The sequence below is a fragment of the Bos indicus x Bos taurus genome, chromosome 1 (assembly GCF_003369695.1).
Source record: "Bos indicus x Bos taurus breed Angus x Brahman F1 hybrid chromosome 1, Bos_hybrid_MaternalHap_v2.0, whole genome shotgun sequence".
NCBI lineage: Eukaryota > Metazoa > Chordata > Mammalia > Artiodactyla > Bovidae > Bos > Bos indicus x Bos taurus.
The window spans coordinates 33,024,998-33,050,507 of NC_040076.1; the positions used below are offsets into that span (position 1 = coordinate 33,024,998).

Consider the following 25,510-nt stretch of genomic DNA (forward strand, 5'->3'; position numbering starts at 1 on the left):
CTCCAAGCCAGGTTGTTGTCAGGCAAGATTATTAACTAAGGAAGGGAGTCATCAGATTCAACTGGCCCCTACTTCTAATGAGTTCTTCTATCTCTCAGCCTCTCTTAACATCTTCCCTTTCTCTTTCCTACATCCCATCACCTCCTCTGAAGGTGTCACATTGTCATCAGGTGTGCAGTGCTCTGTTCTGCAGTCTCCGATCAACTGCAAAATGCCCCATTCCTTTTTATTCCCCTGATAGTATCAGAAATAATTGATTTATCCCCATTCTTTCTGAGATATGCTTTCTTCAGTCTTTATTTAGGCTAGGTCAGTTGCTAACAACTAATCTTTTATATATTCATGTAAATTAGTTTAAATTTAAAGTTCTCTGTTAATTGACCTTATGCATTAGTAATCATAATTCTTGAAATAAACAAAACCAATAGAAGGGCATATAAGCTTTTTACTATTAGTTCACATAATTATGGAGGCTGGCGAGCTCCAAGGTCTGCAGGTGATTTGGCAAACTGGAAACCCAAGAGATCTGATGATGTGTTTCTAGTCCAAAAGTCTGCAGTTTCAAGACCCAGGAAAGCTGTTTCAGATCAAGTCAGGAGGTGGGAAAAATCCAACCTCCTGACTCATTCAAAAGATGATTAGACAGAAAATATTCTCTTACTCAGTTTTTATGTTTTTATTTAGGCTTTCAACTAGTATAATGAGGTTTACTCTGTAATATAGAGAATGCTTTCATGCCCATGCTCAGTCATTCAGTCATGTCCAACTACTTGCCCCATGGACTGTAGCCCACCAGGCTCCTCTGTCCATGCCTTTCTCTAGGCAAGAATACTGGAGTGGGTCATCATTTTCTTCTCCAGGGGATCTTCCTGACCCAAGAATCAAATCCATGTCTCTTATGTCTCTTGCATTGGCAGATGGATTCTTTACCACTGTGCCACCTAGGAAACCCCAGGGCAATTTGTTTTACTCAATATACCAATTTAAATGGTAATCTTATCCAAATCAGCCTTACAAAAATACCCAGAATAATATTTGACCAGATATTTGGGCATTACATGGCCCAGTCAAATGACAAATAAAATAAAATAACCATCACATCTTAGCAAAGGAATTTCATGTAAACCCCTTGGGATATCAATTTTTAGTAGTAAAGTTGTTTTCCTTTAATGCATCCTTAAATGCAGTGAGACAAAATGAACAGACAAACAAAAAATGTATACTCGGAAGCCCATCCTTCTTTATGAATTGCCAGTCAAAAGTATGACCATATTGTTATGATAATAAGACCTATGAAATATTTAAATACCAACAAGCTCAGTTAGAATTAGGGAATAATGGGTGAAAGTATGAGAGTTTTAATACTGGAGTGGGTAGCCTTTCCTGTCTCCAGGGGATCTTCCCAACCCAGGGATTGAACCCAGGTCTCCCACATTGCAGGCGCATTCTTTACCATCTGAGCCACCAGCAAAGCCCTGAAAAATGATAGGTCTTGTTAAAAAAAAAAATCATGAAAACCTTTAATCTTACTCAAGAGATTTAAAAATATCCTTTTTCTTTGTAAATAATATAATTTCATACATACAGAAGTGATTAATCCTTTTAATATGGGTTTCCCTCATAGCTCAGTTGGTAAAGAATCTACCTGCAATGTAGGAGACCCCAGTTTGATATCTGGGTCATGAAGATCTGCTGGCAAAGGGATAGGCTACCCCCTTCAGTATTCTTGGGCTTCCCTTGTGGCTCAGCTGGTAAAGAATCCATTGCCTGCAATGCGGGAGACCTGGGTTTGATCCCTGGGTTGGGAAGATTCCCTGGAGAAGGGAATGACTACCCACTCCAGTATTCTGGCCTGGGGAACTCCATGGACTGTATAGTCCATGGGGCCGCAAAGAGTCGGCCATGACTGAGAGACTTTCACTTTCGTATTTCATTATATTTCTTCTGTTCATTTGATTCAAGGGCAGAGAAACAAAGAAAAATCATACTTGCCCTATTAAACTCATAGTAGTATTTTCTGTGATAACAAGGCTTTCATATACCTTTTAAAAATCATAATTTTCTGTGTTATCCTGCATTGTTAGAATTACCTAGTATGGAGTCTGTTTTAGAAATCTTTGTCAAGAAATTTGTAATGCGATCATTGCCTACACTGCTTTAAATGGAATGTTTTATCTCCTATTCAGAGATTTCAATTGCTCTCTTAAGAATCAGAGATTGTTTTCTCTTCACACAGCCTCTCAGCATTTATTAAGTTTCAGGGTCCAGAGGTTTAACCGTGAATGAGACAGTTAAATGAAATGAAGCTGTCTTCTTGGTCTGAGTGGCATTTCTTGCCTACTTCAATTTCTTCTGTTTCTTCACGTGTTTGTGTGTGAACTTCAGTGAAGCTGATACTACGACATTAAATAAAAGTGCTGTAATTTTCAGGGTTTCATTGTTCACAAATGTTTATCCTAGGCATTTATTTCTAAAGCTAAACCTTCCTCTTCCCATTACTTTCTTCTTCAACAATCTATATTTACTTTCAACATTGAGGTGGGAGAAGTAAATGTCCCTATAATGTCCTGAGAATGACTATCTTTACTTTTCTTTTTTTTTTTCTCTTTGGATATACAAAAGTCCATTTGAATATATAATATAAGTTGACTATATCCTAAACTTACTCCCCAAATAACACCAATGCAACTTATTGATAAGAAGGTAAGACAAATTTGAACTTATTGCTTACTATGGTGGAGGTAGAAAACAAAACTTACCCAAACCTAGATAGTACATAGTGCCTTGTGGTGGAGAAGATTAAGTCAGAATTTACTGAAAATTGGATGTTTCAAACAAACATTTGTTCTTTTCAAACAAAATTTGGATAATCAAACCCTTCGCCTGGTCAGTAGACTCTGAAATAATAAAGTCAGATAATGAAGACAGGAATAGCACAAAGTCCTATTAACATTAACAATAGGGTGTAGTTTCAGATCTTAGTATCTCAGCTGACTATACGGCAAAGATATAGTTATTAGTTCTCAATAGCCAAAAATGCTTATGCTTCCTTATGTGAATTTGTTTCATATCCAAAGTGAATAGAGTATTTGAAATTCAATGTAACTTGCTTCCATAATAAAATATGTGTCCAATAATGAGGCTACTTTTGAAATTGGTATTCACAAAATCAAATACATATCCTATCATTCTTTTTGATAAGATTGCCATTTTTCTGTGAACTTTGATTTATTCCTAGTTTACTTAGAGTCATTACATAGTCAGTGCTTTCACATTTTTCCACAGTGTACTTTTATTCAATTATCTTCCAGGAAAACCTCTTATTTTATTATTTTCCCATTTTACTGTAACATATACTACACTAAAAGTACTTATGTAATATCTGTCTTTCATTTATTCAATTATATCATTCAGAAAGTCAAAAATACTGTGTATTTAATATAAACTAAAGTATGGGCATGAAGAGGGAAGTCAGCCATATCTCCACCCTCACAGAATATTCAATTCAGTAGTGAGACTATATCCATTCTCTGGGACAAGAAAATTTGGATTATTTTCAAGGAAAAATGAGGAAGGATAAGTAGATAATTTTCCCACTTCATGGAGGAGGTGGCTTTGTGTTGTCTTGAAAATGGGTTGATATTTCTCTGCAGAACAAGGGATAACTTGAAACAAGGTGTGTTTATTTGAAGCATGAGTTAGTATTGAAAGAATGTTGGTGATATTTTGAATACAGCTATGATCAAATAGAAAATATTTTCAAAGAGCAAGAAAAATGTTCTCAAACAGTCATTTTAAAGGCAAATCTCAGATATACTGAAGCAAGTATTTGATTTAATAGGCTATTTCTACCTTTTCATGTTTATCACTTGGTACCTTCCTCTGGGGAGTGTGTGAACATTTGATACATATATGCATTAAATCTACTGATTATTTGATGAACTATATTCCAGATGCTTACTCAAATAAAATATTCCTAAATTTGGCATGATAGAACTAAGTAAAAGGGTCAGTTCTGACAACTTAAAGTGTTTCTGATTGAACTTCAAATGTGGTTCCTATCAGCTGGTATACTTACCACAGTGGAGGAAATATTTCACATTTACTCCTTCCAGTCAAGCAGGAACATCAAAATGGTATCACATCAAAATAGGCATAATTTATAGGAAAAGCAATAACTGATGCTTCCTTAGGTTGTTGGAGGGATATAAGTTGGTAAAAGGAGTAAAGTAATGCTGCTTTTTCCTTCATGTTCTCTACATTTTTCCAGGAACTACATTAAACTTTGTCCCTCAAGTGACCTTGAATATTTAACCACCTGCTCAGTTTAATCGGGAAATGCACAGACTCTGAAAAGCTGCCTGGATAAGGCCTAACAAGAGTATGCTTCCCACGTATGTAAAGTTTACTGCACAGGCTGAGGGAAAGAGGGAATTGCTCAGCTGCTGGCAAATATGTCTAGTCCTAAAAACTTGGGAAAGTGATTCTAAATGAGCTAACAGGTTTTAAGGCCTAACTCTAACTGTATTTTATTAAAGTGAGATTTAGAATATCATTCTCTTGGGTGGGATTGTCTTTTCAAGGGAGACTATATAAAAATTGTGGAGAGAGTTTTGCTTAATTAGTGAGTCACTGATTTCCTTGTATATTTAGTCTCTTGAATGCTTATATAGAGCTAGAGCCCTTGTTAGAACAAAAGTGAAAAATTATGTGTATGTGTATCTGTTAATATGTATATCCTAAATATATATTCTTGGGTCGGGAAGATCCGCTGGAGAAGGGATAGGCTCCTCTAGTATTCTTGGCCTTCCCTTGTGGCTCAGCTGGTAAAGAATCTCCCTGCGATGCGGGAGACCTTGGTTCGATCCCTAGGTTGAGAAAATACCCTGGAGAAGGGAAGGGCTACCTACTCCAGTATTCTGGCCTGGAGAATTCCATGAATTGTATAGTCCATGGGGTCGCAAAGAGTCAGACATGACTGAGTGACTTTCACTTCACTTTCTGCATATTTCACTTCAAATATATATATATAATTTATACATATATAAATGTATACATATAATGGTAGTTATTTAGAAATACTGAGTAATCTATACCTTGAAGTTGACTTTATCTCCTTAAACAGATCAATAATATATGATTATGATGTTTTATCCCTTGATGTAAAAGTGCATGTAACTCACATATTTGTGTAATTTCAATGGTTCTTAAAAGTTTAATAGTTAAAGCACTATAATTCATCTTACAATGATACGTTATTCTGATACATCCAAAGTAACTTTATAGGGTCTGTACATATTAATTGTGTTATTTTCTGTATTGTGGAAGTAACAGCTGAAGGCAAACACATTTAGAAAACAATACCAGTATACTTTTTATTTCTAAGTTGTGTGTCTGACTTTAGTAGAACTGTCGTGCCAAGTGAAATATAGGAAAATAACTGCAAGATTATCTAAGTAACAAATTTACATTAATATGTTAATTGTGGGAAATAGCAAATATCTTATATAATTATCACATTTTAAAGTCAGGGATAAATGTAGTTTTCATCAAAAATTCAGACTTAAATGGTACTCTCACAATTTTATTTATTTGAAGAATCAGAACTTGACTTGATCTTCTTGTTTTTTCCTCAGAGTTAAATTGGTGCTTCTATTGTCATTATTTAGGGCTTCCCAGCTGGCCCAGCGGTAAAGAATCCGCCTGCAATGCAGGAGATTCACGTTCCATCCCAGGGTCAGGAAGATTCCCAGGAACAGAAATGGCAACCTGCTCTAGTATTCTTGCCGGGAGAATCACATGGACAGAGAAGCCTGGTGGGCTACAGTCCATGAGGTCTCATAGAGTCATCCACAACTGAAGCAACTTAGCATGCACACATTGTTATTTTTATTTTTGTTTTCTTACTTTCTGTTTTGGAATGTGATGCACAGACAGTGGCAAAAGGGTAAAATACTAATGTTACTTCCACAGTGTCCAGATCACTTACATGTCTTTTTAGTATTTATAATATTATGACTTAAAGAGAAAATCACCTTCTGTCTAAAGTGACTGAATGACCATGTCAAACTCAGCTTAACTTTTCAAATAATGTATTATCTGGATCTACTGCATCCATGCAGTTTTGGTCATTAATAAACTTGAATTGTTCTTCCTCAAAAATCAAATAACATGCTATACTGATGCTTACAGACGCATGTGAAATTTTAGAGAAATTTTAATTTAATACTAGTGAGTTCCACCTGGGCTTCCCTGGTGGCTCAGACAGTAAAGAATCAGCTGCAGTGTGGGAGACCTAGGCTCGATCCCTGGGTTGGGAAGATCTGGAGAAGGGAACAAGCTACCCACTCCAGTATTCTTGCTTGGAGAATCCCACGGACAGAGGAGGCTGGCAGGCTACAGTCTGTGGGGTAGCAAAGAGTTGGATACAGCTGAATGACTTTCACTTAGTGAGTCCTTAAGTAGAATTTTTTTAAGGCAATCTACACTGTTTTCTTGTTTTTCTACCCCAATGGGTTTTTAAAAGTTTTATGTCTACACTATAACCATGTTCCACTGGATCTTCTCTAGGGTGAGTGCTAATCTACTCTTAGGGAGTTTCTAATAGCAGAATTTGTTGCACCTATCATTTTTCTGGATAATATTTTTGCTTATTTTTTTCTTCTTTAAATAACAGGATAAAAGGCATATCTCATAGATTAGAAGAATTTGAAAGTTCAGCCCACCCTTAACAAACTTGAAGTTGGCAGCTTTTGTAACTCAGGAGAAACATGCAGCAGGATCCCATCCTATTAGAACACTTCAGAAAAGAATCTCAGTTATGCAATCGCCCCCATCTGAATTGCGATGTGGGAAACTTTATGAAAATAACAATTGCTTCTAAATTTCATGTTTCCTTCCATCTAGTCTTGCCCCTTCAACTTCATCCCTCACTCCTTTATTTCACATGCAAATACTCATAACTTTAAAGCTTAAAGGACATAATTTTGTCCTTTATATTTCAGTTTAATTAATTCTAAGTGATATTTGGCATCAAAGATTTTTTTTCAGTAAGTTGTTATATCATAGTGAATCATTCTTAAAACATTTTTGGTTTCTTTTCCCTTGTATCTTGTTTTTCCCCTAAGTCGCACTCATTTCAAAATATTTCGGTTATAGTATTTCAATGTAATTTGATTTCTTTGTCAATGGTAAAGTGCACTCATTAGATGGCTTTCTTGCTTAGTTTTTTTCTTTCCACTCAATATTTTTTTCTAATCTAGTTCCAAAATCAATGGATTTGACGTTAGTGAAGGATTAAGCAATAAATTACTTATCCTTGTTTTATTGTGGGCTTCCCTCTTAGCTAAGATGGTAAAGAATCTGTCTGCAATGCAGGGGAGACCCTAGTTAGATTTCTGGGTCAGTAAATCTGCTGAAGAAAGGATAAGCTACCCACTCCAGTATTCTTGGTCTTCCCTCATGGCTCAGCTGATAAAGAATCCTCCTGCAATGGGGGTTTTATAGTAATTGTACTGCTTGAATTCTACAAATAAAAATGTTTGTATTGATTAATTTTGTTTTGAAGAGAGAAGAGAATACCAAATCTTTAATTTCAATAAATCTTAGATTATTTATGGCTCAAGAGGGATGCAAATATACATAACTATATATGTACTTTTTTCCTAATTGAAATCCAAATGCAAATATAATCCTTTACTTTTAAATATAATTTTAGGAGGATATTATGAATCAGGAATGAAACAGATTTATAGTTTTTGATGTATCAACTTTAAAAAATACCTATTTAATGTTCAAGTATGTGATATAATGAAAGAGGTTTTTATCTTTAGATAAACTGACATAACAAAATTATTGTTTAATAGTGGTTAAATTATCCAATATTTATAAAGTCATTGATTCATATACGAAATTTTAAAAAATTAGTTATTCATATTCAAAATATATCTAACGAAAGTTCTTCTCTATTTCAGAGGCAAAGAAGTATGTGCACATATTTTTGTGTGCATGTGTATGTTTTAAATACACATACCATTGTATAAAAAATACCAGAAAGACAAGCCTGTTATTTTGCTAAGATCACAAAAGTTAAACTGACTTTGTATGTAGATTCCTGACTTTCAAAAAAATTAGACTATTTTCTTTCAGCATAATTTAACAACACGTTTTATCTAGGCCTCTTTTTCCATTCATTTTCTTTCACCAGTGTTTGCTGAGTGTTCACTGAGTGTAGGTACTATTCTAGGTTCAGGGACGAAGGAATTAAAGCTCACTTCACTCAAGAAATTTGTATTGTACTGAATGTATAGATGATAAAACGTGGCAAATGAGTCACATATTTAGTATAGTAATAGGGGTAAGAGCTAAGGAGAGAATAAAACAGGGAAAAGATGGAATTGTGATTAATGTAGGGTGGCTTTTGAAGTTGTCTGAAGAAAGAATGTTTTAGCAACTGATAAGACACAAGGAAAGAGCGGGTTTATTGTTTTTGACAGTGAAAGAGCTACTCTTATTTAAGAAGAAAAGGATTGAGATAGCTATTTGTTTACTCAGCTTGCTCTGAACAAATCTGGAGGCTTGCTGCCCAAGTTATATTTTTCTTGGAACATGAGCTGGAAATAAGATGTCTGGTCAAGAAATAGAGGGTCAACCCTAAACTTAAGTAGAGGTATGGATACTGTGATCTGCTGAATAAGTCATTTTAAACAATGTTTTGAACTAAATAATTAATTCTAATACTATGGAACATGTCTTATAAACAAAATATATACAAATTATATCATAGTTATATATTTATAAAGTATACCCCTATTTACTACACTAAATATGTGACTCATTTACCATGTTTTATTATCTATATACCCAGTATAATGTAAATTTCTTGAGTGCAGTGAGCTTTAATTCCTTTTTCCCTGAACTTAGAATAGTACCTGACACACAGTAAACACTCAACAAATAATGTATTTTATAATTATATAATATATAAAATTATATATTCTTATATACAAATTCTGACTGAAGTCAGAATTTGAATAGACCACTCTTCAACATCTGCTTATTTAGTGAATATGTAGACACACTATCAAAAAATTTCAACAGAAGATATAGCAGAATGATTTAGTAAGCTAGGTAAAAATGTTCCATGCCACAGTGTTCAGGGATGTATTCCCATACAAATAGTTGAATTCTACCGGCAATATTGAGGAATGATTAAGAAACAGCATGGAGAAAAGCATAAGAAAAGAGCAAAACAAAACACTAAGGAGTGGTAGAGAGAGCTGTGGTGGGATGAAGGCCAGGGTATGCAGAGCTCCAGGAGAGAGTGAAGAGAGGTTGGAGAGCTAGTCTAGGGCCAATCCTCATCCTGAATCTGCAGGCTTGAGAGGGGCTCTGGTGGTCTGGTAATTGAATGTAGTGAAAGATTTTCAGTAGAATAATAGTATGATAGGATCTGCAGTTTGAAAAGACACATAAAGTGTGTAAATTCTCGACTTTCAGTACCCCACAAGGTATGAGAAAGAGAATTACATACAAAATATTCCTTTGCAAGATACATTAACAAATTCCATAGCACAGATGGAAGCAGTTCAACTAGAAATGTTCAAATGTCATGCCTTTAATACTCTGTTCAGTTTTCCCTTTGCATTTGTTTATTTTACCACTGTTTTACTCAATTCCTACTATTTTATGAAGGCTCTAAAAGGAGCATTTGACACAGTGACAGAATACAATTATTTATAAATACAAAATTAAACAAAAGTATTGGAAAATTTTAAATGGGTTCTCCAAGATAAAATTCTGAAAAATTGTTTTAAAAACAAACTAAATGAGAGGAATTATGATGTCTTTGACTTTCCACTTTCTATTGGCTTAGAGTTACAGGGATTGATTAGCACAGGTTTTTCTATGGTTAATAAGACTATTGGAAATTTTTATTTATTTATTTTTTTAATGTTTATATGTATAAGGTGAAAAGTGGCTCTAAGGGAGTGGGTTACAACCAGGAAGGTTTATAAGACAGAATGGTAATCAGGGCAAGAACTTAGGCTGTAGCATCAAATGGAGGAAGGGGAGCATGACAGAGAAACTCAAATTTCTCTGACTTCACAGTAGATTTCATGACCAGCCCTTATCCTATGTAACTCAAATACATTTTTTTTTAACTGATAATACATAGTTTTTGTTCACTGGAGGTGTATTAGGGTTTATTTATTTATTTATTTTTAATTGAAGGACAATTACAATATTGTGCTCGTTTCTGCCACACACCAACATGGATCATATAGGTGTACATATGTCCCCTCCTTCTTGAGCCTTCCTCCCACCTCCCACCACTCAAATGCATTTTTATAGGATACTGTACACTAGAGTATCTCAATCTAATATTATTGGCATTTTAAACTGGGCTTTTCTTTGCTGTAGGAGACTAATCTATACACTAAAAGCTGAGCAAAATCCCTGGCTTCTTCTACCCACCAGACACTCAGTAGCAACCCCTCTCCCACTGTGACAATCAAAAACATCTGCAAACACATCCCCAGAGGAGCAAATTCACCCCTTTGAAAATCATCATTGTAAACTATTCTGAGTTTTGTGTTCTAGATTCACTTATCTAAGAACTTGTTGGCTAAACCAGGGCAAGCCTTATTAACAAAAGCATGTCATATCAGTTCTTTCCAAAGAGGTAATATAACGCAAGTCCAGGGAAGAGATTTTTACAAGTAACTTGTATATTCAGACTTTAACGAAATGAAGAGCAGCGAAGTTGACAGATTGTGCAGCAGTGCCGTTGGTAGGTGTGAACGGGGTCAATTAAAACTGTGTGAGCTGAATATGCATTTTCATGTGCCTAATGATTTCTGAAAATCATTTGCTGTGATGCATTAAACTAGCCAATTTAAAGAGTGATTGACCAAAGGAAAGAAATTGCATAGCCAATAAAATTGATAACAAATTTGGGATAAAGTGAGCACTAATCTTAGAAAAGCTGTTTGTGTGTAACATCTGCAAGGAATATTCATTATGAAGACATATCCACTGCATGCTGTTAAGTAAATTGTAAATTAAGAGTATAATATACGTGTAGCACAAAAATGGATAACTTAAGATTTAGAAGCTATTTTAGTGCTTGGTTAACCAAACATTGATTTCAATGAAAAAGCTGCAAATAGGAAAGAAGCTTGTAGACAGTGAGTTGTGCTTGATCTGAAATTGGGCACAATCAACTTCAGGTTAGCATTTGGTCACTTTTGAGCCACTTTATAGTGTGACAGTGGTGTTATGTAAACTCAAACAAACATTGTCTGAAAAGTCCAAAGGGACCTGGCACAATCTTTTCACCAGCACATCTTCTTTTACAGCCTCATTACACTTGCCAGTGATTCATGGGTTTTAGGCTTGACTGAGAAGGGTGGAAGGGGCTAAGGAACTCAGTATGCTATATTTCAACCATGCAAATGAGCATATTTACCTGGGAATAAAAGGCAACATTTCTAAAAGAAATGGATTAATCTCTGTCTGGTCTTATTATCCTTTTGTTGAGATTTTATAATCCATGAAGAAGTATTCTCAGTATAGCATTGCACTGCATCTCTAAAGTGACACAGAGCAGAGCAATTTTATCAAGAGGTACCCTGACAGTGGACAAGGACAGGAATGACAAAGGGCAGAAGCAATGTGCCGAGACTGGAAATGAATTAAGGACTAAACCTTTTGGAAATCAGATATTCCGAGATGTATTCTAGAGCATAATCTTTGACCAAATTATGAGTCAGGGAATGGAATTCTTCTTGTTGGAATAGGGAAGGGTCCTGACATCATACTAAAAACAAACTCCTCTTATTTTGATCAGAACTAATAGTTCTTTTTATGATTCTCTTTTTTCCAGGCCAGTGTGGACACAGATTTGAGAGGGGAAAGAAGGGAGACCATAACTCCTATAACTCCACTAATAGACAATAAACAAATTGAGAGAGCAAAATTGTATTAGGATCTGTAGCATTGTCCACTGTGCCTAGCATATTGTAAGTGTTACAAAAAATGTTACCCTAGATCTGTGGAAACAAAAACTTCCTTTAAAATTAAACTGTTATATTTAAGCATAAATAATATTCTACCAGCAGATTATCAAAGTCTGTTTAGGGAAACATATCTTCAACTCTTGAGTGAAGTATTTAAATTCAGTTTTCCTGTAATGCTGGTATACCCAGGGATTCTGATAATATGATAATTATTCTATATTGTATAGGAAATTAAAATTAAAGCATAAGTATTGTACTTGCTAAGTCATGTCCGAATCTTTGCAACCCCACGGACTGTAGCCTACCAGGCTCCTCTGTCCTTGGGATTTCCCAGGCAAAAATACTGGATTGGTTGCTTTTTCCTTCTCCAGGGGATCTTCCTGACCCAGGGGTCAAACTCACATCTCCCACATTGGCAGATTCTTTACCACTGAGCCACCAGGGAAGTCCCAGAAAGTAATTATGCATACAAATGCATGTTCAATCGTGTCTGATTCTTTGTGACTCTATAGACTATAGTCTACCTCCTGTCAGTGGGATTTCTCAGTCAAGAATAGTGAAGTGGGTTGCCATTTCCTCCTCCAGGAGATCTTCCTAGCCCAGGGATATAGGCAAATTCTTAATTGCTGAGTCATTGGGGAAGCCCCAAAATACATACACATTCAAAGATAAATACAAAATAAAATATTCATTTTTGAAAATACCAAATAGAACTTCTCTCAGTTTCTAGAATGCAAATGACTTCAATAAAATAAGCAGATTAAATATTACAGATTATTACTAAAGATAGCATTGAGAACTGTTAGTAAGCAGAACATAGAAAACATGTATTTCTGACAAAGTTTAGGATTTACAATACTAGCCACTCATTTAACAGTGTTGCCTAATAGCTAAACAAATATAAAATAAGTTCAAAAATAATGATCTTTCTATTATATTAAAGGGTAATGTCTTTAACAACATAAATATTCAAAACTTATGTATAAATTTTGAAGTAAGCAAAAACACAAATCTAACTCCCATAAATCAAATGTTCTTTTCAGGCTAGACTTATATTTGATCTTTCAGTCAGTCAGTTAGTCAGTTCAGATGCTCATTCGTGTCCGACTCTTTGCAACCCCATGAACCACAGCATGCCAGGCCACCCTGTCTATCACCAACTCCCGAGTCCACCCAAACCCATGTCCATTGAGTCAGAGATGTCATCCAACCATCTCATCCTTTGTCATCCCCTTCTCCTCCTGCCCTCAATCTTTCCCAGCATCAGAGTCTTTTCCAATGAGTCAGCTCTGCATCAGGTGGCCAAAGTATTGGAGTTTCAGCTTCAATATCGGTCCTTCCAATGAACACCCAGGACTGATCTCCTTTAGGATGGACTGGTTGGATCTCCTTGCAGTCCATGGGACTCTCAAGAGTCTTCTCCAACACCACAATTCAAAAACATTGATTCTTCGGTGCTCAGCTGTCTTTATAGTCCAGCTCTCACATCCATACATGACCACTGGAAAAACCATAGCCTTGATTAGATGGACCTTTGTTGGCAAAGCAATGTCTCTGTTTTTTAATATGCTGTCTAGGTTGGTCATAACTTTCCTTCCAAGGAGTAAGAGTCTTTTAATTTCATGGCTTCAATCACCATCTGCAGTGATTTTGGAGCCCAGAAAAATAGTCAGCCACTGTTTCCACTGTTTTCCCATGTATTTGCCATGAAGTGATGGGACCGGATTCCATGATCTTAGTTTTCTGAATGTTGAGCTTAAAGCCAACTCTTTCACTCTCTTTCACTTTCATCAAGAGGCTCTTTAGTTCCTCTTTGATCTTTGGATTTATGTATTTAACTGCTGGGTAGTCATCATAACTTCTATAGCATATGGACAGTTGAAACTTAACAAATAATAACTGAATCAATCAAATTTTCTACTATTGATAAATTGTCCTCTTCTTGAACATTTAATTTTTGGTACAACCATTTAGAGTAAGCTAAACTATCACCCTCTCTTCCAAATCCAATCAATCAATTTAATCATTTCTAGCACCACTACCTTGATGTGGACCCTCATTACATTTTATTAGAGCATTACAAGAGCATTGATTACTGCTATTCTCAGCTCTAGACTTTATTACCCTTAATACATTCATTCACCTGTTGTAGAGCTCATAAAACCATTCCCTTCCCTCAAAATCATCCTGCAGCTAAGAGACTCACCTGCTATAGAACATCCTCAGCATATAATTTCTCGTTTATTGCCTTTGATCATGTTACCACCTACAGGTTTATCCTCCCTAACTCCCCAGTATATACTATATCATTTATTATTCTGCATTTATTTATGTTTTTCTTCTTTAGATCATAAAAAAAAAAAAAAAAACTGAGTCATAGTCATGTTTTATTCCAAAGAACTAGCACAATTCTTGGTCTCTAGCAAGTACTGAGTGATTATTGAATAGATTTTCTGAGCCACAGTTGGCAAGCACAATGATGGTGCTGACCTTCTGAGAATACTACTTGCAGCTAGAACAAATATCTCCAAAATTATGGTGGTTAAGCAGAATAGAAGCTATTTTTTTTCTTTTTTTTTTTTGCTACCTAACCATCCAACATGATCATTGCATGTCAGGGGGTGGCTTTTCAGGATGAAACATCATTCTATCTTGTAGTTTTACAATCTGTTATTTTTCAAAATAGCATGACTCTTTTTATCTATCATTTATCTTTTTAAATGCACAGACTCTTGAAATCTTGTTTTCTTCTGGTCATTAGAAGGAATTTTAGGAAATGGAAAAGAAATTCACTTCTTAAAAACCATACATTAGCAAAACTAGTCACAAGGCTATGGCTGAAGTGGAGCAGGGAAATGTAATCATTGTCTGGGAAGTTATATCCACCAAAACTCTTCCTTGTTAATATCTGGGAGATAGCTAGCCATCTCTACCATATGACTTAGGAAAGCAAGAATATAAGTATTTTATTTCAGAAAACTAACATTTTCTGGATTTCAGTTATCTGGAAGAGGTTCTTAGTTTTTTGCTTTTTTTTTTTAACTGACAATTCTAGATATGCTTTGAGGTAGCATAAGCTTTGGGAATGCTTTTCAAAAGTAATTAAGCCCATGCAACTTTTGTTTGGACCTCCAGCAAATTGTAGGACCTGCCCAATGAGATTAGGCATATGGAATAGCTCAGATCTCCCTCCAATAATTACATTTTACCTTCTTAAAACCAGATGTTCCCCAGTACAGGGAGAGCTGCATGTTTGCTGAAGCAGGTAGAATGTCTTTAAACAGTTCCACTTTCACACACTACAATTTTGAATAAAAAAGAAAGTCTCTTTTCTACCTTTCAATATACTGCCCAAGTTTCACTTATGAAAAATGTAATTTTTAAATAAATTGCTAGATTTCTTTATACAAATATCAAAGAACTATATCTGCAATTGCCTGAACTCCGCCATTTGATATATGTGAAATTAAATGAAAAAAATTTGCCCAGTAGAAATAGGTAGGTGCTATATAAACACATCTGTAGGTCATTTAGAAATTACTATCATCACTCTTTTCATTAAACTGACATGCATATATTTAGAAACTACTTTTCAAAAACCTAATGAAAGACTGTCCTTAATAATTTCCTTTTATGTTCCCATATAAATCAGCATTAAAATCTTTTACATAATGAAATGCACATTCTTGGCAAGGAAAAAAAAGGTTTCAATTTGTTCTATTAGTTTTAAAAATGTGAGCTGAAATGTGTATCCTGTTTGTTTATATCATTTATACATTTATTGTCATTATATATGTGTAAAGGTGTTTCCTTCACATTTTGAGTCTTATACAGTTGTGAATTTTCTAGTGTCACATTTGCAGTAGCACTTAGACAATTGAATTACAATATAAAAAGAAATATAGTTAGAAACAATTCATACACACATCTATGAGGAATATAAGTGTTTCATGTGAAGATTCTCAGGTTCTCAGGGCATCTTCTTTGAGTTCATTACATACTTTAAGTAAATCATTTATGCCAACATGGTGTCATGGATAATATCCTAATTTGTACATGAGTTACAACAATTATTTTCTGCCTGAGTACTAAGTCTTATCAAAGTCTGTGTTTCATCCTGTATTTATGGAGTCCCTAGGTTACAAAGTGCTGTATCGCAGTGGAGGCATTAAATTTTTAGTCAAATAATGGGTTTTGGGGATCATCTCAAGCAGAACTTCCAAATAATTTAATCCTTCTTGTATAAAGTTTTATATAAGGTCATGTCATAGTCTCTGTATATTGAGAAAGAAGACAACTTACATAATTTACTGAAATAGACATCTGTTAGAGGTGAACCCGGAGAAGGCAATGGCACCCACTCCAGTACTCTTGCCTAGAAAATCCCATGGACGGAGGAGCCTGGTAGGCTGCAGTCCATGGGGTCGCTGAGGGTTGGACAAGACTGAGCGAATTCACTTTCACTTTTCACTTTCATGTATTGGAGAAGGAAATGGCAACCCACTCCAGTATTCTTGCCTGGAGAATCTCAGGGACGGGGGAGCCTGGTGGGCTGCCGTCTATGGGGTCGCACAGAGTTGGACACGACTGAAGCGACTTAGCAGCAGCAGCAGCAGAGGTGAACCAATGAGGTCATTTTAATTGAAATCCGTGGGGCAATGTATGGAAGCCAATTCTAATGCAAACTGAATACTAACTTCTATTTAAAACACCTGTGGGTTCAATTGATACCATTTCATGTTGAACTACACTAGAATTAAAGTTTCCAAACACCAATCTTTCAATGCTAGCAATTCAGAAGTCTCATTTGAAATCTCATTTTAGCCTTTACCTAAATCATCTACATCTTAACATTTACGGTTTTCTACTATTGATTATGTAAAGGACTGTAAGGCCTTGATTCTACATTTTTATATGGACTGTAGAAGCACTTGAGGGAATCTTCATTTGTGTCTTTGGTTGCTGTCATCTTCATTGTTTTATGGTTATAATATGAACTGACAGGTAATGGAAATATAAAGGGGTTCTTGAAGTTCTTCAGCATATGCAAAAATGGACATTGAAATGTGGAGACTTGTTTATGTAAGACTATTAACAGCTTTTTCAGAAAAACATGCTGTGTGTGTCTCATTTGAGTGGCATTACTGTTTTATGACTAAAAGGGTAGATTTTAAAAATAATAATCAAGGAAACACTCTATAGAGTGTTCTTTCTATAGCATCTTTATTTTTTTGGAATAAATTTGGAAGTACATGTAATTAAATTACAATTAAATTTGGAAGTACATGTAATAAAAATGATTATATGCACAGTATGATAACAATGTACATTTATTTCTCATTTTTAGTTTACCTTTGTTTTTAAAATCATGCTAGTTATCTTTGAAGGTGAAACCACAAACTGTGTTTTCAAGACATGTTTTTCCTCAGTAGAATTATGTCATGGAGAAACACTATGGATATCCATCAAAGTGAAACCTACAAGGACATAAGAGCTCATTATTAGTGAACATTGTAACCTTCAGATGGCTTCAGCATTTCTGTCATAAAATGGCAAGCGGAATAAGAGACTGAAGCACATCACACACTCGAAATTAACATCACTACATAAATTATGGCTCTTATACAAATCTAAAAGGATCTATTTTTTACTTTAAAGCAATGAATTATTACAACCTCCAGTCTTTGTGATAAAATGTTTCAGTGAGTTCAAGTTCAGTAAGATCAGTGCTGGCTTCAGGTGGACATTATTGATTGAAATTTGCTAAAGCATCCTGGCAGATACAATGCTACAACTTTAGTCAAGAAACCAAGCCAAGGAACACATCGTGGTTCTGATGCTTGTTCTGGATAGTATGCTTGTTCCTACTGCAAAAACCTAGAAAAAACAGAAGATAATCAAATGTAGAATTGTATAACACTGGTAAATGACAGATAATATTGTTCACATACTAATGCAAACTTTGGTAGTACACGTGTGATTAGGTATCACGTCAGTTTCCGTTTTTAATAAGTAATTTTGATAAATGAAAGGTCTTTTCTTCCCTGAGGAGAAAGAAAAGGATGATGAAGAGGAGCAGAAGGATGAAAGTCCTCCACAGAAATGGCCTGAATCACTCCACTGTCATCATCTGGACTCCTCCACTCACAGTGCTGCTGAGGAGCTAGAGCCGGAGCCCGAGCTGGCGGCTCCGGGGGAAGATGCAGAGCCGCAGGCGGGGCCGTCCGCTCGTGGCTCGCCGAGCCCCGCCGCCCCAGGGCCCCCGGCCGGCCCGTTGCCTCGGATGGACCTGCCGCCCTCCGGGCAGCCCCTGCTCCATCCGACCCGGACCCGACCGCGGCCGCGGCGCCAGCACCACCACCGCCCGCCGCCGGGGGGCCCCCAGGTGCCCCCAGCCCTGCCGCAGGAAGGGAATGGGCTCAGTGCCCGCGTGGATGAGGGCGTGGAGGAATTCTTCTCCAAAAGGCTGATCCACCAGGATCGCCTCTGGGCCCCCGAGGAGGACCCGGCAGCTGAGGGAGGTACCACCCCTGTGCCCCGTACACTTCGCAAGAAGCTGGGCACCCTCTTTGCCTTCAAGAAGCCTCGTTCAACACGTGGGTCACGACCTGATCTTGAGACCAGCCCTGGCGCGGCTCCCCGCTCTCGAAAAACCACACTCGGGGACTTGCTTCGACCACCGGCCCGTCCTGGCCGTGGTGAGGAGCCTGCTGCAGGGGCTGAGGGGGGCACCAGCAGCCCAGACCCAACCCGCAGGAGTCGGCCTCGATACACCCGCGAAAGCAAGGCATACTCCCTGATACTGCTCCCTGCTGAGGAGGAGGAGACAGTGGGTGCCAGGCCCGACAAGCGGCGGCCCCTGGAGCGGGGAGACACAGAGCTGGCCCCATCCTTTGAGCAGCGAGTACAAGTGATGCTGCAGAGGATCGGTGTGAGCAGAGGCAGTGGGAGTGCCGAAGGCAAGAGGAAGCAAAGCAAAGATGGAGAAATCAAGAAGGCTGGCTCAGATGGTGACATTATGGACAGTTCCACAGAGGCTCCTCCCATCTCGATCAAGTCCCGCACCCATTCAATGTCTGCTGACCCTTCATGCAGACCTGGGCCAGGGGGCCAAGGGCCTGAGTCTGCCACCTGGAAGACACTGGGGCAACAGTTGAATGCAGAGCTCAGAGGCCGTGGTTGGGGCCAACAGGATGGTCTGGGCCCCCCGTCCCCATGTCCAAGCCCAAGCCCCCGAAGATCCAGTCCCTCACCAGACAGCCTGGGCCTCCCAGAGGATCCCTGCTTAGGCTCCAGGAACGAAGATGGCTGGCTGAGGCCGCAGCCCCGTTTGGCAGGGCGACGAGCAGTGTCTGTGCATGAGGACCAGCTCCAGGCCCCTGCTGACCGGCCCCTGCGGCTACAGCGCTCCCCTGTCCTCAAGCGCAGGCCAAAGCTTGAGGCGCCTCCATCTCCAAGCATAGGATCTGGCCTTGAAGCCGAGCCTCTACCCACCCAGTCTACAGAGCCCTCCAGCCCACCCTCCCCAACCACAAACCAAAGAGGCGGCGGCCCCAACCCCTGACCTCTTCCTTTCTGCCGCATGAGATTATTTTATTAAAAAACTCAAAGGAAAAAAAAAATTCTTATTTATATCCTAAAAAATCAAAGCTTAAAAATGGGTAGTGTGACAGTTTTCAAATTTGTGTCTGTTCTATATATTATATATGTATAATAAAATTACATATACTGTATATATTTTGAGAGAGTATACATGGAGTTTTATATGGATGAAGAATTTGAAGGATTTTTTTTTCTTTTCCCTTTTTTTTTCTTTTAACATTATCCCCTCTTTTAAACAATGTTGATGAGATGACAGAAAATATTTGAATGAAGGCTGCAATCTGCTACAATGGAACAAAGCTTTTCTCTTTGCCACCCTGACTGATACGGTTAATGTGTGCATCTATGACCTTGACAATTTTCAACAAACATACTTGAATAGAAGAGAACTATACTTCGGGCAAAATATCATAGCAATCAAAACCTTTGGTGGTTAAATTGACTAAAAATATTGGCCCATTATTCAATTTACTTCATTTCTGTTAGTAATAGCCGTGGATGACAGAGAGATTACTGGGTGCTTTCATTGAAACGTATAAACAGAATCCAAGTTTAAAGACAGTAACCTACTACTGATTTTCTGAGGGACTTATCATTAAAATGATATTCCTTTATGTTGTTCATTCATTGTTTGTTTACCCATGGAATAGTTATAAACTACAGAGATGACATTTGAAAATACATAAGTGGAAAATTCTAAAAGATGGAACCATTTGCACTCCGTCAGGCATACACATAGACCTGATATCCACGAAAATGGGTAAACTCTCATATTTAAAAATTTAAATAGCACTATTTGAACTTTTTCTTCTGTGAGCAGCTCTCAGGCAGATGAACATTCCTATAATTGAAATTATCATGCATATTCTGACCCTAATTGGATAAGTTTTATATTAGGTTCACACCAAGCAATCATGGAAGCAATTATGGGCGCTTGTCCTGGGGCTGCCATAGCCCAGGTGCTGCTGCCTGATTGTCATTTGGTAATTACCTTGGTACTTCCCAACTACTCCTTAGTATCAGTTAAATGATGCAGTATACTTCAAGTGAAGTCTCCTTGGAAGTAGAAGTAAATAATTATTTAGTTTGCTGCTTCATAAAGGTGATGCCTGCTTCACCTGGAATGTGCAGATGTATAATGAAAACTGTCTTCTGAGGAGAGCTGCACAGAAGTCAAACTGGAGATGAAATCTTTGCAATTAGCTACACAGTTCCTTTTGAAATATAGAAAACACCTTAAATATTAGTGATGATAGAGGCATTGCCAACTTTAAGATTTTTTTTTCAAGTCTTTGAAGTCTGACTTTGCAGAACAGATTGTAAATCTCTGGCCCATTACACACCTGCAGAGATTTTGGTGTTTTATTTCTCTTGGGTGAAACTGCAGAAGCCCAAACCATGTTAATCACTGTCAGAATCAGTTGTATAAAATGCCAAAATGCAGTGAGCCAAGTGTTTTATAATAAATATGACAATATATCAGAATGTTGTTTTGTTAGGCTTGTTATTTGTTGTAATTTTTCATTTATAGTCTTTGAAAGGAGAAAGTGCTAAAGCTTTTATCAGAAAAAAATTTAACCACAGGAGAGATGTCACCATACTGTATAAATAAGACTCTTTGTATCCTAATTAATTCAAATAAAAATAGATACACTAATTTAATATTAGCATTTGATTTAAATGCCTTAAGTTTGCCTCTTTTAAGGAAATTCATGTTAAATATTACTAAAATTTTTATCTGTCACTCTATGAATGACATATAATTAATAGAAGAATTAATATTTTCACTATATAATTTCATATATATGTATATTTTATTATCTTTTTATTTATACCTATATTTTAGACTTCTACTAAATAATAGGAATAAAAATTGGGGCATATAAAGAATAATTTTAGTCTTCTATCAATGTTCTTATTTAAAATAGACATTGAAGTAACTAGATTTAAAATTATTACAACAGCTTAGTTATCTCATTGGCTATTATTTTTTAGATAGCACCCTTACATGTATTTTTCACTGATTTCTCAAAGGAAACATATTTCGTGACAAAGAAATTAAATATGTCATATCATAAATTGTTATGTCTAAATCTTTTAATAATTTTACTTACGGCTGTGCCGGGTCTTTGTTGCTTTTTGTGTGGGCTTTGTCTACTTGCAGAGAGTCGGGGCTGCTCTCTAGTTACAGTGTGTGGCTTTCTCATGGCAGGGGTTTTCCTTGTTGAGGATTACAGGCTCTCCACAAGGGCTTCAGTAAAAAACTGAAGCGACTCCGGGGCTCTAGAGCACAGGCTACATGCTTGTGGTGCTTGGGCTTAGTAGTGGTGCACATGGCATGTGGGAAACTCTTGATTCAGGGATCGAACCCATGTCCCCTGCATTGACAGGTGGATTCTTTACGACTAAACCACCAGGGAAACCCCCCAATGGTTAATGGATGTTTTCATATGTAATATCCGTAAGTAACATTCATATATTTCATATCATGTACCCTCTGATTATATCATTTTAATGACATCATTAAATTTTTAGGAAGACTGTCCTTATTCAATAACCAATTACATAAAAGTAAAGTATTTTTAGTTCACTTTCAGTCAACATTTGTTTATTGCTAGTCAATTAATAAGGCAAATGTATTATGTTATTATTTCAGTTTCATAAATATTTATTTTTTACCTGACTCTAAAGTAATATGCAGAAGTGATACAAAGAAATAGAATATACTCTCCTGAGCTTTTTTATTTAGAAATACAATAACACTAAGGCGTAGTAAATAAATCACCCTTTCCATGTGTTCCCACAGTGTTAGAATTATTTTGCCATTGTCTATAAGCTGCTTGGAAACAAATGAAGATCATAAACTACTTGAGAAGTGACCTTATTTCTTCACCATTATATCATTAGCTCCCAGGGCAGCGTCTGGCAGTAATACAGGATCAAATAATAGTTCTTTCACTGAGTGGGTTGACTAAATGCTTGAATGCTATAAGAATTAGGGAAAAACTAATGGAATGCAGAGTACTTACATACTGCATATATTTCTAAGGTCAGCATTATATGCATTCTGTGCTGCTCTACCTACTTTTAACCCTATGACTTGGATCATAAGGAGTAAGACTCAAATGTGGTTGTATAATATGAATCTTTGTTTACTACCATCCTGTCCCTAAGGCTCCTCAGTTCAGTCTCTCAGTCGTGTCTGACTCTTTGTGACCCATGGACTGCAGTACGCCAGGCCTCCCTGTCCATCACCAACTTCAGGAGTTTACTCAAACTCATGTCCATTGAGTCGGTGATGCCATCCAACCATCTCATTCTCTGTCATCCCCTTCTCCTCCTGCCCTCAATATTTCCCAGCATCAGGTTCTTTTCCAATGACTCAGTGCTTCGAATCAGGTGGCCAAAGTATTGGAGTTTCAGCTTCAGCATCAGTCCTTCCAATGAATATTCAGCACTGATTTCCTTTAGGATGGACTGGTTGGATCTCCTTGCAGTCTAAGGGACTCTCAAGAGTATTCTCCAACACCACAGTTCAAAAGCATCAATTCTTTGGCGCTCAGCTTTCTTTATAGTCCCAACTCTCACATCCATACATGACTATTTTAAAAACCATAGCTTTGACTAGATGGACTTTTGCTGACAGAGTAATGTCTCAGCTTTTTAATATGCTGTCTAGGTTGGTCATAACTTTCCTTCCAAGGAGTAAGCGTCTTTTAATTTCATGGCTGCAGTCACCATCTGCAGTGATTTGGGAGCCCCCCCCCAATAAAGTCCCTCACTGTTTCCACTGTTTCCCATCTATTTGCCATGAAATGATGGGACCAGATGCCATGATCTTAGTTTTCTGAATGTTGAGTCTTAAGCCAACTTTTTCACTCTCCTCTTTCAGTTTCATCAAGAGGCTCCTACCACACCACATATACCATATACTTATATAGGGATACAACCAGGAGTTAGGAATCTGCAGTTACAAAGTACCTGAAATCAATTACTATGACCTTCTCAAAAGTGTGGTGAGAGTTGGAATAGTTTTTCTTCTGATCTCTATTCTCTTTTCCAATAAAAGCCTTTCACTCTCTTCCCAATAAGGTAGTGAAAGAAGGTTATTTATTATTTAATGTAAGCTGAAACTAAAAACTAAGAAAGAAGCAGATTTTAAATTGAGATCAATTCAGGTTTCTTGTCTAATAACTAGTGAATGTACAACATGTTCTTTTCTAAATTTTGTAAATAGTCTTTTTATTTCTGAACATTATATAAAAGACTTAGTTCCTAATTCCTTTATCCAGATAACTTAGTCTATTAGTCCCTCCCACTAATATTTAATATCATATCCCCTAGGCAATTATATGATATTCATATAACATATTACAGTATATTTGCACCAGTGAATACAATTGCAATTATTCTATTATTTTGTGTTTCAATAACCACATTTGAATTTATCCAAGTAGATCATAATAACTAATAGTCTCTGTGTGATCAGTTTTTATCCTAAGCCTTTCGTATTCATATGTAATAATTCTTACAAGTACTATATGAAATAGGTACTATTATTAACCCATTTTACAGGTAATAAAAATAATGTTATGGGAAAACAAACAAATGCCCTAACCCTTGGACTGTAGGTTATCTACACTAGATTGTTTTTAGGTGCTCTTTTAAAGGATATGCTCTGGTTTGTTATACATGTCTTCTAAATTTCATGCATGTTATCTAACAGCACTTGAGTTTTAACATAACATCATTAATTATATCCCAACAGTATTTAGCAACTGAAGTAATAGTAGAACAGCAGGGACATAAGATTTTTTGTAGAATTAGTAGCATAGTTGACTAATCAGTTGATTAATCTAACTACTTGAACCTTCACCTTATCAGTCATGTTGGAATATAGCAGAAGGGTAAAAAAAAAGTAAAACATATTAGAAATATAATTTAAAAAAGGAAAACTGTAAAAGGAAAATGAACCATTGAACATAAGAGAAGTCTTTCAAAGAACTAGGGATTTAATGTTGTGTAAGAAGAGGAAAAGTAAACTATCACATAAACTTTATAGGCATAGGTATTTGAAAATAAAAAGATATGCATGATGTCTTAGTTTCTTTTTCAAACTTGTTAGTGTTTTTGTAGTTCAATAATATAACATCCTGGTATGCTTTTAAGGGAGAATATTGTTTGGCTATCTCTATATTAATATCAAAATTACCATGCATGTTGTTTAAACTTTGTAAGCAATGTTATTAAATTAATTCAATGTGAATATTTTGCCTTGAAGTGAGAAAACTAGAATTTTAATATAATATTTGAATTTAAAATATAATGCCACAAACACAAATTTTTCAATGAACTAGAAGAAAAGTTTGGTACTTTGATGTCACAGAATTTGGAATATTTATCACTACTGAAAACCCCTTTAAGCAAATAAATAATAAATAACTTCATAACATTAAAGCATTGATTTTTATTATAGTCACCATATCTTTTTATGGAAAATGCTTCCTACACATCTGACTCTGTCCCAGCTTTCATTTAATTTTCTCTTACTTCTGTTGTCTCCTTCTCCTAGAATAACAGCTTATAATAATGAACATGATATTTGGTTAATGAAGAATGCATTGCATATTCAGAGATATACATATTTATGTGACCTTCTTTTGTTCATAAATGCTAATATTTATTGCTTCTTTGTTGAGATTTTATTTTCTGTTTTGTGACAAACAAAAGTATGATTAGTGAAGCTGTAAAGTTCTCATGGTAGCTGCCTGTGTTCCCAAGATAGCAGCATTAGTGTCTACAGAAGCAGTTAATGCTGTTTATCATTACTGACAGAGGCTAGGAAGGTCCTTCTGTGGCTTTTATCTTTCACCTTGCCAACAGAAGTT

At 36.5% G+C, this 25,510-nt stretch overlaps 1 protein-coding gene and 1 pseudogene across 3 annotated transcripts in view; both read left to right on the forward strand.

The window, feature by feature from the left end:
- CADM2 (cell adhesion molecule 2) overlaps nucleotides 1-25,510 on the forward strand; it is a 1,273,609-nt gene that overhangs the window by 435,644 nt on the left and 812,455 nt on the right. The window lies entirely within an intron of this gene.
- Nucleotides 17,974-19,642, forward strand: LOC113898363 (annotated as a pseudogene). The gene has a single exon (XR_003512630.1). The product of XR_003512630.1 is annotated as a capping protein, Arp2/3 and myosin-I linker protein 2 pseudogene (transcript).